This window comes from Magnolia sinica, chromosome 2 (assembly GCF_029962835.1).
Source record: "Magnolia sinica isolate HGM2019 chromosome 2, MsV1, whole genome shotgun sequence".
Classification (NCBI taxonomy): Eukaryota; Viridiplantae; Streptophyta; class Magnoliopsida; order Magnoliales; family Magnoliaceae; genus Magnolia; species Magnolia sinica.
In genome coordinates, this window is record NC_080574.1 from 70,220,843 (window position 1) to 70,233,431 (window position 12,589).

At 43.0% G+C, this 12,589-nt stretch overlaps 1 protein-coding gene across 1 annotated transcript in view; it reads left to right on the forward strand.

Moving 5' to 3' along the window:
- Positions 1-12,589, forward strand: part of LOC131237189 (chloroplast protein FOR GROWTH AND FERTILITY 2) — a 41,669-nt gene that overhangs the window by 1,318 nt on the left and 27,762 nt on the right. The gene's annotated exons all lie outside the window — the stretch shown is intronic.

Sequence of the window (12,589 nt, forward strand, 5' to 3'; positions counted from 1 at the left end):
GCTCTGATAATTGGGTCATATTTTGTGGGACTTAAGAAGCTAAACATGGAATTTGACATGGACGGGCATTTCTATCACTTGGCTGGGTGGCCCTTTGTAGAGGCCTGGCCTGCTAGCCTGCATTCAATGGAAAAAATTCTAAGGCATCATCCGTAGGGTGTAATATAGATGATTACATCAAATCTACAAGGTAAGCATTTGAACCCTTGATTTATATCCTGTTTTTGTGTTGCACCAAAACGTTCACAGGACCATAAGATAAGCTTACAGCCTGGGGCACCACCTGCGAATGTCTAGCCTTATGCTCACCCACATATACAAAAGAATGAAATTGAGAGAATTCTCAATGAAATGCTCAAGACAAGGATTATTTAGCCGATTGTGAGTCTCTATTTTTCATTGTTTGTATTAGTTGGAAAGAAAGATGGCTCGTAGAGGTTTTGTCTAAACTATTGAGCTTGCAATCATATAAAAATAAAGGATAAATTTCTGATACTTGTAACAGACATGTTGCTTGACGAGTTACGTGGCGCTTGTTATTTTTCAAAGCTCGACCTTTGATCTGGGTATGATAAAAAATGAATAAGCAAAGAGGACAATCCCAAGACAACTTTTGTGCACATGAGGGGCATTAGGAGTTTCTTGTTATGCCATTTGGCTTAACAAACATGCTATCTACATTTCCGGTATTCTTTGCAATCATATAACAACTCTAGGATATATTTCTAGTACTCGTTGTCAATGAGTTGCTTGACGAGTTACATGGAGCCTGCTATTTCTTGAAGCTTAACCTTCAATCTAGGTATCATTAGATAGGAGATAACGAAGAGGACAGTCCCAAGACAACTTTTGTGCACACGAAGCGCATTACGAGTTTTTCATTATGCCGTTTGGCTGCAAAAACATGCTATCTACATTTTAGAGTCTCATAAACAATATCTTTAGACCAAGATTACGGTGATTGGTTCTGATATTCTTTGACGATATTTTTGTATATAGCCCCACTTGTAAGGATCATTTGCATCACCAATCGATTGTATGTTAAGAGATGTAAGTGCATTTTTAGGCAGCAAGAGGCCGAATATCTCGGGCATATAGTTTTATGCCATGGTGTTGCCATGGACCCTCGCAGAGTGGAAACTATGATTAGTTGGTTGTAACTGACCATAGTTTGAGCATTGCGTAGGTTTTTGGGATTGACCAGTGATTATAACAAGTTTGTTAAGGATTACAAAAAGGTTAGCATTCCTCTCAATATGCTATTTCGGAAGGATAACTTCCGTTGGACTGAAGAAGCAGATAGTTCTTTCAGAGCTATAAAGGTGGTGATGACAATCAAGCTTGTAATGGTTTTGCTGGTTTTTTTTTTCGAAGATTGTGTCATTGAGGATGATGCTTTGGAGGAATTGGTGCAATCCCCATGTAGGAAGGCCTATTGCTCTTTTCTAGTCAGGCATTGTCTGGAAAGAGTCTAACATGCTCTACCTATGAGAAAGCAATGTTGACGATCATCGACGTAGTCATCAACTGGCGCTCGTACTTCCTGGTATTCTCAATTACCAAAGATGAAGTGCTAGGAGCAACCTGTCACGCCCCAAACTCGGAGACCGGGCTCACAAAATTCCCGATTGCCGAATTGCCGATAGCCTTCGTAGTACCCCATTCTCGGCTCTTGGCACCCATATACCAGGTTTCGATCCTGGGATCCTACAAGGAGGATTTTCAACGAAATTTGTTTCATAAGAAGCATAAGCATAAGCATAACCCAGACACAAACAACAACATCACCACATATCTACTATATCAAAAACTTTGAGTACAATGCATAAGGGAAATACAATATTGATATCGAGGCTCCAGAAACTCAGCGGCACGCTCCTGACTCGGTGCTGCTGCGGCTTCCTAGCGTCACCTGCACGCAACGATCGTGCATAAGCTTATAGAAAGCTTAGAGAGTGGTGTAAGTGTGCGTGTAAGGTATATACTGAGTATGCAATATCAAAGTAATGGGAAAACATGCTGGTAAGTCCGGGATGCTATCAGCTATACCAAGGCTATGCAATGCAAGGCCTTCATGGCCAAATGTCATTTGTGAGATGCAACTCAAGCATACCAATCCTCGTCTGAATCCACATATCAATACAGCTCATCTCTGGAATATCATCGGGGTCTAATGCGCTCCACATGGGCTGCCACTCCCCTAGGTGCACAACCAAGTGAGCGTAAGAGACCTCACTACCCGCCTGGCCAGTAGTCAGCCAATATCTACTCGGCTCGTAAGTAGTGGACTCATTTCCGAGCTACTCAAACTCAGCCTAGCTTTGCCCCCTACGCCTCAGGCGGATAAGGCCACACTCCCTTCCAACCGACCACGACATAGTGGGAGACGCGGCCTGCTGGTATTTGGCACTCGGGCGCTCATGTATCCCAGGGAGTCCCATAAACATCTTTGCCCATTGGCATATGCTATGATCAATCATTCCTCATAACAGGCATACAAATGATGCGTATGGGCATGTATCATGATGTAATACTAAGCATGATTTCAGTGTCCTGCTAGACTAAGTATGTTAGCATGTTATCAAACATAGGAGGCAACAATCGGCCTGAACGCCTGGTGCTATGGAAGGACGGTGGATCTAGTCCATATATCAAGGTAAGATTCGACAGTGGTTATACCAAATCTGATACCACATATTCTTCCATCTATGGCAAGGGGTGATAATGCACTCTCCTAGAGCAATGGATGGCCTAGATGTCATACTTACATCAGGGACGTGCCCCATGGGGCACGTCGAATGGGTATATAACACGGTGAGATAAGAGGGAGAAACTATGTACAACAAGTGGGCTTCCTCACCCTCTCTATCATACAATAAACTAGGCTCTCCTATGGGCCCAATACGTACCCAAGGTGTGCTCCAAGGTTTGGACAAGGTATGGTGGAAGGCACTAGTATTAATGGGGCCCAACGGTTTGGGTTAGCCCAATAAGGAAAGGTGTGTAATACAATCATCAAAGGGAGCCCAATGGATTGGGTTAACCCAATAAGGGTAGGATAGGTATCTCTAGCACCAATGGGGTCCCAATGATTTGGGTTGGCCCAATAAGAAAGATGGGGAGTGGGCTTACAATGGGCCCTAGGGAGGTCTACAACGGTGGACCTTTAACCACCATTGTTCCTACAATGCGGCCCATTTGGGGATTGGGATCTAACTCGCAATGGGCCCAAGGCCCTAGTACTAGCTGAGAAAAATGGATGGATAGCGTGTGTATCATATACATCAAGGCGGGCCTTACAAGGCAGCCCATGGCATAAGAAAAATGGGTGGATAGTGTGTGTAACACATACATCAGAGTGGGCCTCATGGGGCAGCCCACGCTCCCGAAATGAATGGACAGCGTGGATATACAAAACATACATCATAGTGGGGGGTCAGCCCAGCAAGACCACTTGGGGCTACTGGACGGTCTGGAAAACACATGCATACAAGGTGGGCCCCAACGACTGGGCGTCCAACCCATTTGGGCCTGCTGGACGTCCAACTCTTGGACGGCTTGGATAAATCACATACACCATGGTGGAGTCCATGCACGTGGATGGTTGAAATGGATGAAACACATACAGTCACAACAGGCCTGCGGCCGGCAGATCCCAGCCACTAGATTTGTCCAGCGTTGTGCTCCACGTGAGATTTGAATCTGTCTCATTCCTAGGCTAATGGCCTGGGATGATTGGAAGCCTGAATGGATGGTGTGGATACACACGTGCAGCACGGTGGGGTCCACGTGAGTGGCCCACCAAAATTTTGAATCAAGCTGATATTTGTTTTCTGCCTGCGTCCAGGCCTGCTGCTGGACAGCAGGCTGGACGGTGCACCTGGCCCATCTGGCCCGCATCTGAAGTAGTCCCACCACAGGGACGGTGGGGACACAAAGCATACATCAAGGCGGGGTCCGCCACGTGAGTTGGAAAGCTGGAAATCCAGCCGACATTTGTGTTTTGCCTTTTGCATCAGGGCCTATTGCTGGACAGCAGACTGTCCAGCAGAAGGTGGCCCGCCTGCCCCATTTCCTGGGTAAACAGGGGATGGACAGTGAGGATAAAACCCATACATCACAGTGGGGTCCATGCGGGGTCCACAAGGCTAAAGATCAAGCTGATATTGGTGTTTTCCCATCATCCAAATGGCCTAACCGGTCAAACAGTCTAGCAGGGTGGACAGCAAGGCCGTCCCACCTGCTGGATAGTCTGGATCGTCCAATCAGGCCTACATCAAGGCGGTCCACGATCAGAGAGAGAGAGAGAGAGAGACGTGCGGAGGGGCTCCGCCACTATGAGCCCTCCCTATACATGATACAAAACATACATCAAATGGGTCCCACCACATGTGGGCCCTCAAATCATCAAAATCAATGGTGGACGTCCCTTTCCCACCAATCAAATGCAAGGTCTAGATGACCTTTGTACAATAAAAATAAACATCATGATGGGGTCCATGGAGAATGGCCCCATCATGGGATTCATATATGCATTATGGTGGGCCGTTACCACACTTAGGGCCCAAAATGGGGTCCCTACCATTAATCGGTGGGCCCTACTTGTCCCATGAACACAATCCACATCCAAACCTAAGGTTCACCCATCGTTGGATCTTCTTCTTGGTCTATGGCTTCCTTAGCTCCTAGGCTTCCTCTTTGATGGAGGATGATGAAGATTGAAGGGTTGGGCTGAGAGATTTGGGGTAGGAAGTGGGCTACATACTTGGTTCTTTCCTCGGAATGCTTGGACGGTCTCTCTCCTTGGTTGCTTGGGGAATGGGTAGAGAATGAGAAAGAGAGGATGGGTTGTTGTGTAAGGGAGATGGGATTGAGTGATGGGAAGGTATGGGTTTTTTTTTTTTTTTTGGGGGGGGGGGGGGTTTGCTTGTCTTGGGGAGAAAGAAAGCATGACTAGTGATAGGATGTGTACTTGATTGATTGATATGAAAGGTGGATAGAGATTCTCTGGAATCTCTTGGAATTCGCAATGCGCAGCGTTTCCTTGAGATAAACGCGGCCCACAACTCCTAGCCCGGGTATCGCATTGGTGTGCAAGACGCGGTGTTGAAACTGTGGTGACAGTGCGGTCGCTAGGGTACAAGTTTCGAGTCGAGTCGACTCAGATCTACGTTATGCGACTTAGGGTTGTGCACAAATGCCGTCTATAGGCTGCGGGTCGCCGAAATTCGACGGGGAGGATCGCGAGAGTCAAGGAACGGTACGGTCTAAGATACGGGCCTTACAACCCTTGACATTGTACAATGATTACAAATGGTCTTATGACCATGCCAAAATATGAGTTGTGCACCTCTCAATTGTACTCTAAGGGGAAGGTGGCTCTTCTAGCCGATTCCTTGTTAAAGGAAGCTTTTCTAGGTGTGTTTCATGCATTTCCATCTGTAGGATATTCGAGGTATTTATGGACATACAAGAGGTTATCACAAGCCTTTTTTTGGTAGGGCATGTGAAGGGATGACATTTCATGGCTGAGTGCGACAAATGCCAATGAAAGAAATATGAAACTATTTCTCCACTGGGACTATTACAACTGTTGCCCCTATCGAATTGAATTTGGGAAGACATCTCGTTGGACTGTATTGGTGGGTTGCCTCTATCGGGATGGAAGCGTTAGGGGTGTACACGAACCAAGCTAGCTCGGTCAACTCGCTCGACTTGGCTCGAAAAAGCTTGAATCGGCTCACTTCGAAGCTGAGTTCGATCCGAGTTGAGCTGGTTTTTTGAGCTCGAAAATGAGTTCGAGCTGCACCAGCTCGACTCGACTTGGTTCGATATATAGCTCGAACCGGGCTCGATTCGACTCGGTTCGATATATAGCTCGAACCCGGCTCGACTCAGATTGACTCGGTTAGGTAGTATAAATAAAAGAGCAGAAAAAGAAGTGGGTATTCTTTGATATTTCAGCAGGAATTTCCAGAAATGAATTTGTGTAATTGAAGTAAATGCAAAATAGAAAACAAAGCAATGGGTATTCTCTGATGTTGCTCACCAAGTGTTTGATGAAATGACTCAACGAAGTGTCGGCTGGTGGCAAGGAAGGTATGTTTCATCAAACAAATCCCCTTTTTTTTTCATGATTTTGATGTTTCTTAGAAGGTGTTTGATGAAATACCTATAAAACCGCTGCTGGTGTTTTACATTCAGTGAGAATTTGAAGGTGCAGTCCATGTGTTTGTGAAAATGCTGCATAGGCGAACTCGACTCGAACTAGCTTGAGCTACTGACCGAACCGAGCTGGCCAATCAGGCTCGAGGACCGAGCCGAGTCGAGCTGAGGGTCAGCTCGACTCGGTTCGACTCGATGTACACCCTTAGGAAGAGTATGATAATGGTGTTTGTTGATAGGTACTCAAAGTATGCATACTTTTGTGTCCTCTCTCAGCCATATGTGACAACTTTGGTGGCGCAAGTGTTCGTTTGAGACATTTCGAATTTTGAAACTTCACAGGATGCCTCAATCTATTGTCAACGACCATGATCCAATTTTTATTTTTATTTTTATTTTTATTTTCAAGCTTGGGGGAATGTTTCACGATGAAGGGAACATACTTACAAATGAGCATGACTAATCACTTGCAAACCAATGGTTAGATGGAGGCTCTTAACCATTTTTTGTATAAATTTTTGCTTTGTGTCACAGGAGAAAGGCCACGACTATGGGTAAAATGGCTTCCATGGACTGAGTAGTGGTGTAATATTGTGTATCAAAATTTATCTAAAATCAAGGTATTCGATAAAGGTAACGGTGTCTGTAATGGCCAGTCTTATGGCCGGTACGATATGGTCTGTTTTGGCCCTGTAATGGTGATTTTTTTTTTTTTCAAAGGAAGAAAATGTATTGGCCTCGTATCGGTCTCTTATAGGCCATTTTTTTTTTCAGAGTACCTATTACAGGCCTGTGTCGCGTAATGGCTCCCACCATTACCATTACATAACGGCCTTTTTGAATAATATGGCTAGATTGTTCCCATTTGAAATCGTGTATGGTCGACCTACCCCAAGATTAAACTCTTATCTGCTAGGGACACCAACGTGGACTATGTTGACCGGGAACTACGTAGCTGTGATTAGATTCTTCATTACCCAAAGGAAAATATCATTATGACACAACCAAATGAAAGCGCAACATGATCGACATAGATTGGAACGGTCATTCAATGTAGGCGACATGGTTTCTGTCAACCTGTAGGCATATTGGTAGACTTTCATGGGTTCCAACCACAAATTGGCACCACGATATTATGGGCCATTTCAAGTGATTCAACAAATTGGGCCAGTGGTCATATAAGTTGGATCTTCCACCAAGATTGAAATTACGCCCAATTTTCCATTTTTCTCTCTTTTAAAAGAAGATTGGAAGTGTGCATGGTCTGCATTTGATTCTACATTAGTGATGATGGAGTTCTTCAACCTGAACCCTATGCTATTCTGGATAGGCCAGTTGTTGAGAAAGGTAATAAGGTAGTAACAAAAATTTTGGTACAATGGACTAGCTTGCCGAAGGAAGATGCGATGCGGGAAGTGTACTACTGGCTCAAGGAGCGCTTCCCATCTTTTGAACCTTGAGGACAAGGTTCATTTGAAGGATGTAGTGTTCTGGTTTTTATTTTTTGAATAAGTCCCACTTGGGAGGACATCTAGCATGTGAGAGTAGAAGGTTGTGATTAAGGTAGAGAGTTACCTTTTTTGTTGTTTTCAAATATTGTTGGAATCTTGGCCATTAAGTACAATGTTGTCAAAATCGTTGTCGCATTGCAAATTGTAATAGGGTTAGAATCTTATTGAATTGCAAATTGTATCATGAATCGAAAGATTTTTCTTATTAAAAAAATATAAAAAAACTTAAAAAATATAAGTAAATAAAAAAAGATTAAAAACTCATCAATCATCCATTTCCCATCAACACATATCAACAAAAGTAATACATATCATATTATTATCAATTGAGAAAAATATATTTGGTATAATACATATCATGATAGTAAAGGATTGTTGTCTTTTTCTTTGTGTACTTTTGATGTCTCAAAAAGTTTTTCTTCAAAAACATGCGAGTGTCCTTCAAAATTTTGTTCTTTTGTACCTTTCTATACTATAGAATCATGTTAAAAAAAATGGCATTCGATTCCATTCAGTGAGTAAAAAGATATCTTGATTTCTTCATTTTGGGTTTTTAAATATCAAAATCCCAAAATCTCCTCTCTCCCTAACAGACAAATAAGGATATTTTTAATAAGGGAGTGCCATTTTAATGTTTTATAAACAAAAGGGTAAAAAGAAAGAATAAAAAATTAAATGAAGAATTAAAAAAAATTGATTTTTAAGTAATTTTTTGGGCCCATATAGAGTCTACGGTTATTGTATGATTATTTAAGGTTTGTGATTTGGGTGTACAATATACTATATGATATGAATCGTACGATTCTGATAACACCGTGTAGGAAATAATATGAAAGTTCATAGAGATTCCATTGAAGCAATCTTGTGGAAGGAGTAGGACATACTATCGAACGAGACTGTGCCCCCCCTCCTGGTGAAGCTTGTGTGAAATTTTCTATAGAAGAACTGATTCGTGAAATTAAGCCTGCCAACACCCTTGAGGGTTTGATTGCCAATGGATTCTCCTTGACATACTTAAAGACACAAAGAAGGCATAATGGCAGGGAAGATGCTACTACAGACGCTGCCGGCACTTCTCATGTTCCTGCACCAATAGATCCCATTCCAACTCCAGCGGCTACTGGATCTTCTGAACTGCAAACGGCTCCGACGGCTGTTGGGTCCTCCGAACTCCGAACAGTATCTCCATCCGTTCCTCGACCATCATTTACCCACAGAGATTCATCGTCCCCTGTTACTAGATCGCAAACTCGGGCTAGGTCCTCCGCATCTCTTGAGATTGCCGCTGCGGAAGATCCTATCCTTGCCGAGAAGAGACAATCTCCGCAAAAGGGGAAACATGTGATTGTTAAAGAACCAGTCCTGGAATCATCATCATCTTCATCATCATCAGAGAGAGAAGGTGAAGGGTCCTCTTCTGGTGGTTCTTCTTCAGACGGAAATGAGTCATCTTCTAGGGACTCAGGGGAAGAGAGTGAATCGAATACAAATGAAGAAGAAGAAGACGAAGGAGGAGAAGTAGAGGAAGGAGAGGTAGATGTGGGTGATGATGAACAGATCGTTACGACTATCGAAGTTGATTAAGTGGTTCCTTAAGAAGACGCAATTCCCCTTACTGCATCTACAAGAATCAACGAAGAAGAAGAAGAGCCTCTCGACTATGGGGAGTATGAATATACACTAGGAGCTGATCTGACTATATTGTTCAGTAGCAATTATTCTCCCCTTCTACGCACAATGCTCTCGGATCCTCTGGCTGATACTGCAATAGTTCCAGAGACTCTCCCAACTTCTACAGGCATGATTCAAACTGTCTTGGCTGCTCCTTCTGGTAAGCACTCTGCCAGAAAGGCTAGGGCACCTCTTAAGCTCCCAATTAAAACCAGTACAGTGGTTCGTGGAATAGTTTTCCCGACGGAGCCAATTGATGCTGCTACTCCAACTACAGTTGCATTTAGCACCAAAACCAGGGCACCATCTTTTGCTGACATGGCTTCGGACATGCTTGGCCCATCCTCTCTTCCTGAAGAAATGCAACCTGGAGAAACAACAATTCCTGCTCCAATGATTTCGACGGCTGCAGGTATACTTTATTCCATTCCTCTATTTTACAATAATATTTTGCAATTCATCTTCTGACTCCTGCTTTCTTTCTTATATACTTTGTAGTTTGCCCTATTTCCAGCGGTTTTGCAAGCTCCAACTCTATTGCTACTGTCTCGAATATAATATCCTTAGAGAAGATTCCTCCTCCTGCACTAATTTTGTTGAAGAGTTCTCTATCAGCGGCTATATACATTTTCAAAGATCCCACGCAGTGTTCGGATTTGGAAATACTATTAGCTTCCCTAGAAAATGCTGCAAGGATAGCAAAGATTAACATCTCTCCCTTACGTGAATCTCTTTCTCACTTCTACGAGACATTTCGCAAACTAGGAGCTGCTCAAGAGATGACTATTGCTCCTGAGATTCTCGATCACCAAAAAGAGTTATCGCAGCTTAGAAAGTTTCTATGGCAGCGACAACAATCTCTGGGTATGATAGAGAATTTAGGTCACTCGAAGAGCAGGTGAGAGCTTCCAAGCATTCTTCGATGATCATAAGTGAGAAGATTTTGAGCCATAAACAACAAATCTCGGATTTAGAGGCCCAACAGCGTGAAGTCGATTTGAGGGCCAACAAGCTTGAAGCCGATATTGAGGTCAATAGGCGAATAGCTGATTTCGAATGATCAGAGATCTCAAAAGGAGAAGCCGCAATAGTTTCTCTAGAGCAAGAACTGACTAACGTTCTTGATCAGGTTAAGCTTATTGTCAATGTTGAGTTGGACAATGCAGCTGCAAAATTGCAATTAAAAGAGGATTTTCAATGATACATGCTTGCATTAGGTATGTCAGAAGATATATGAATTTCCTTTTATATCTATTATGACTTCCGCACTTGTTCTTTGATATCATGAATGAATTTTGATAATTCGGAAGTTTTGCAAATATATATGAGAAATGATTAGTTCTTGCAAACATGCTACCATGGCCTCTTTGATTGTTAGCATGATGTTGTCTACATGTTTTCTTTTATAGACTGTGTTAAATTTCTAGTTTAGTTTTCACATAGTTTAAGCTCACGAGTAGTGGAGCGATCACAGTTGGAGTCAGGTCTTATGCGAATGGCCTCTGTAACTCTCTAGAGTTCATTGGACTTATCACAGTTGGGGAGTTCATAAACCGCGGTCCATCAGAGGGGCCCAGTGAAGCTACCGGGGTAGTGAACTCGGTGGGTTTTACGCACAGGGTTGGCCACAGTAACTCTCTAAAGTTCATGGGATGCGCAAGGCTACCTTCGAGTACCAAATCCAAGGCCGCCAGTCCATTAGTGAGGGGTCATCTTGCTTCGAAGACCTGTCCTCATGAGTTACTACTGAAATCAAGCCAGGGATTTGGGGAGTCATCTTGCTTAAGAGACTCACTTTTTCTTCGTCCGCAAGGTTAGACCCATTCACGAGAGGACATTTTCTCACCACCCTTCATGACGATGTCAGAAACTGTATAGACGGCATGGGTCTTACGTGATTGCTTCGTCAACTGCCCGCATGGGTGCACGTGATTCTCTTTATGGGCTTTTTAGGGCCACAGGCTTCTCACTGCTGCCCGAATGATTTCATCGCTTCGCTGATAACAGCAGGTCTTATACACAATTGGTCATGTCTTATTCACAATTGGCCATGTAGGCTTGACTTCGCCACTATAAATGATGAATCGCCATTGTCGTCTTCCGTATGCGTGGTTGGCTCTATAAGCTTATTCCACTGCCATAAATGATAAATCAGCCGTAAATGATAAATCGCCATTGTCGTCTTCTATATACGTGGTTCGCTTTATAAGCTTATTCCACTGCCATAAATGATAAATCGGCCGTAAATGATAAATCGCCATCGTCGTCTTCCGTATACGTGGTTGGCTTTATAAGCTTGTTGAAAGCAATAAATCGAAATTGATATATCGCCATTGCTGATGAATAAGAATGAATAAAAATGTATGGTTAAAATAGTGTATCAGCTTGGCGGTAATATCAATTTTGATAAATTTAGATAATAAAATGGCCTTTGTGTAAGCAATATGGCGATGGCGATGACGGCTTTTGACGTCGGTGTTTAGCAATAATCATTGGCGTTTAGCATTTGGCACTTGACCGATAATAATTGGCGTTTGAGAATTTGGCACTTTTATTTATGCATGGAGAGAAATACAGAGTTTTGACTTCTGAAGCTCCTTTATCATTCGTCTGCCTTGCCCCCTTTTGGTTTGGAAGTATTATGCTAATATTCTTCGAAACCAAAATTACAGTCATCTTCTGAATCGATGTACTGTTGATAGACCGGGTGTTGGCAAGCGTATTGATGCAAATCCGTCCCCAAAGTGAATCATGCTTTACATTGCAGCTCTGTATCCTGATTTCAATGATCATCTCAATTGGGATTGTAGGCCTTCATAAAGTCGAGAAAATGATGGTATTAAGGATGTTCACTTTCTCTCATCTGCCTCCTTCCATTCAGGCACTTAGGCCATAGCAACTCGGTTTCATCTGCTATTAGCAATCGATTCATCATACGAGGCCCGCCATCCTTTACAAATGCACGTGCCCCCAAAATTCTCCTTCGACTAATGGATTCTTCTTGGTGATAGGCCAAAGTTAGGTCATTCAGACTGATTTTTCTAATAGAAGACCCTAACGATTTACTCGTAGATGTCGTATTTATAGTTGCCCTTCTACGTCGCTCATCATCCCTTTTCAGTACTATTTCTCCTTGTTTTATCATCCTCTGCAGTATGTTTTTTAGTGTGAAGCAGTCTTCTATATGATGTCTTAGACAACAGTGGTAATGACAGTAATATTTTTTATTCTTTAGTCATCCC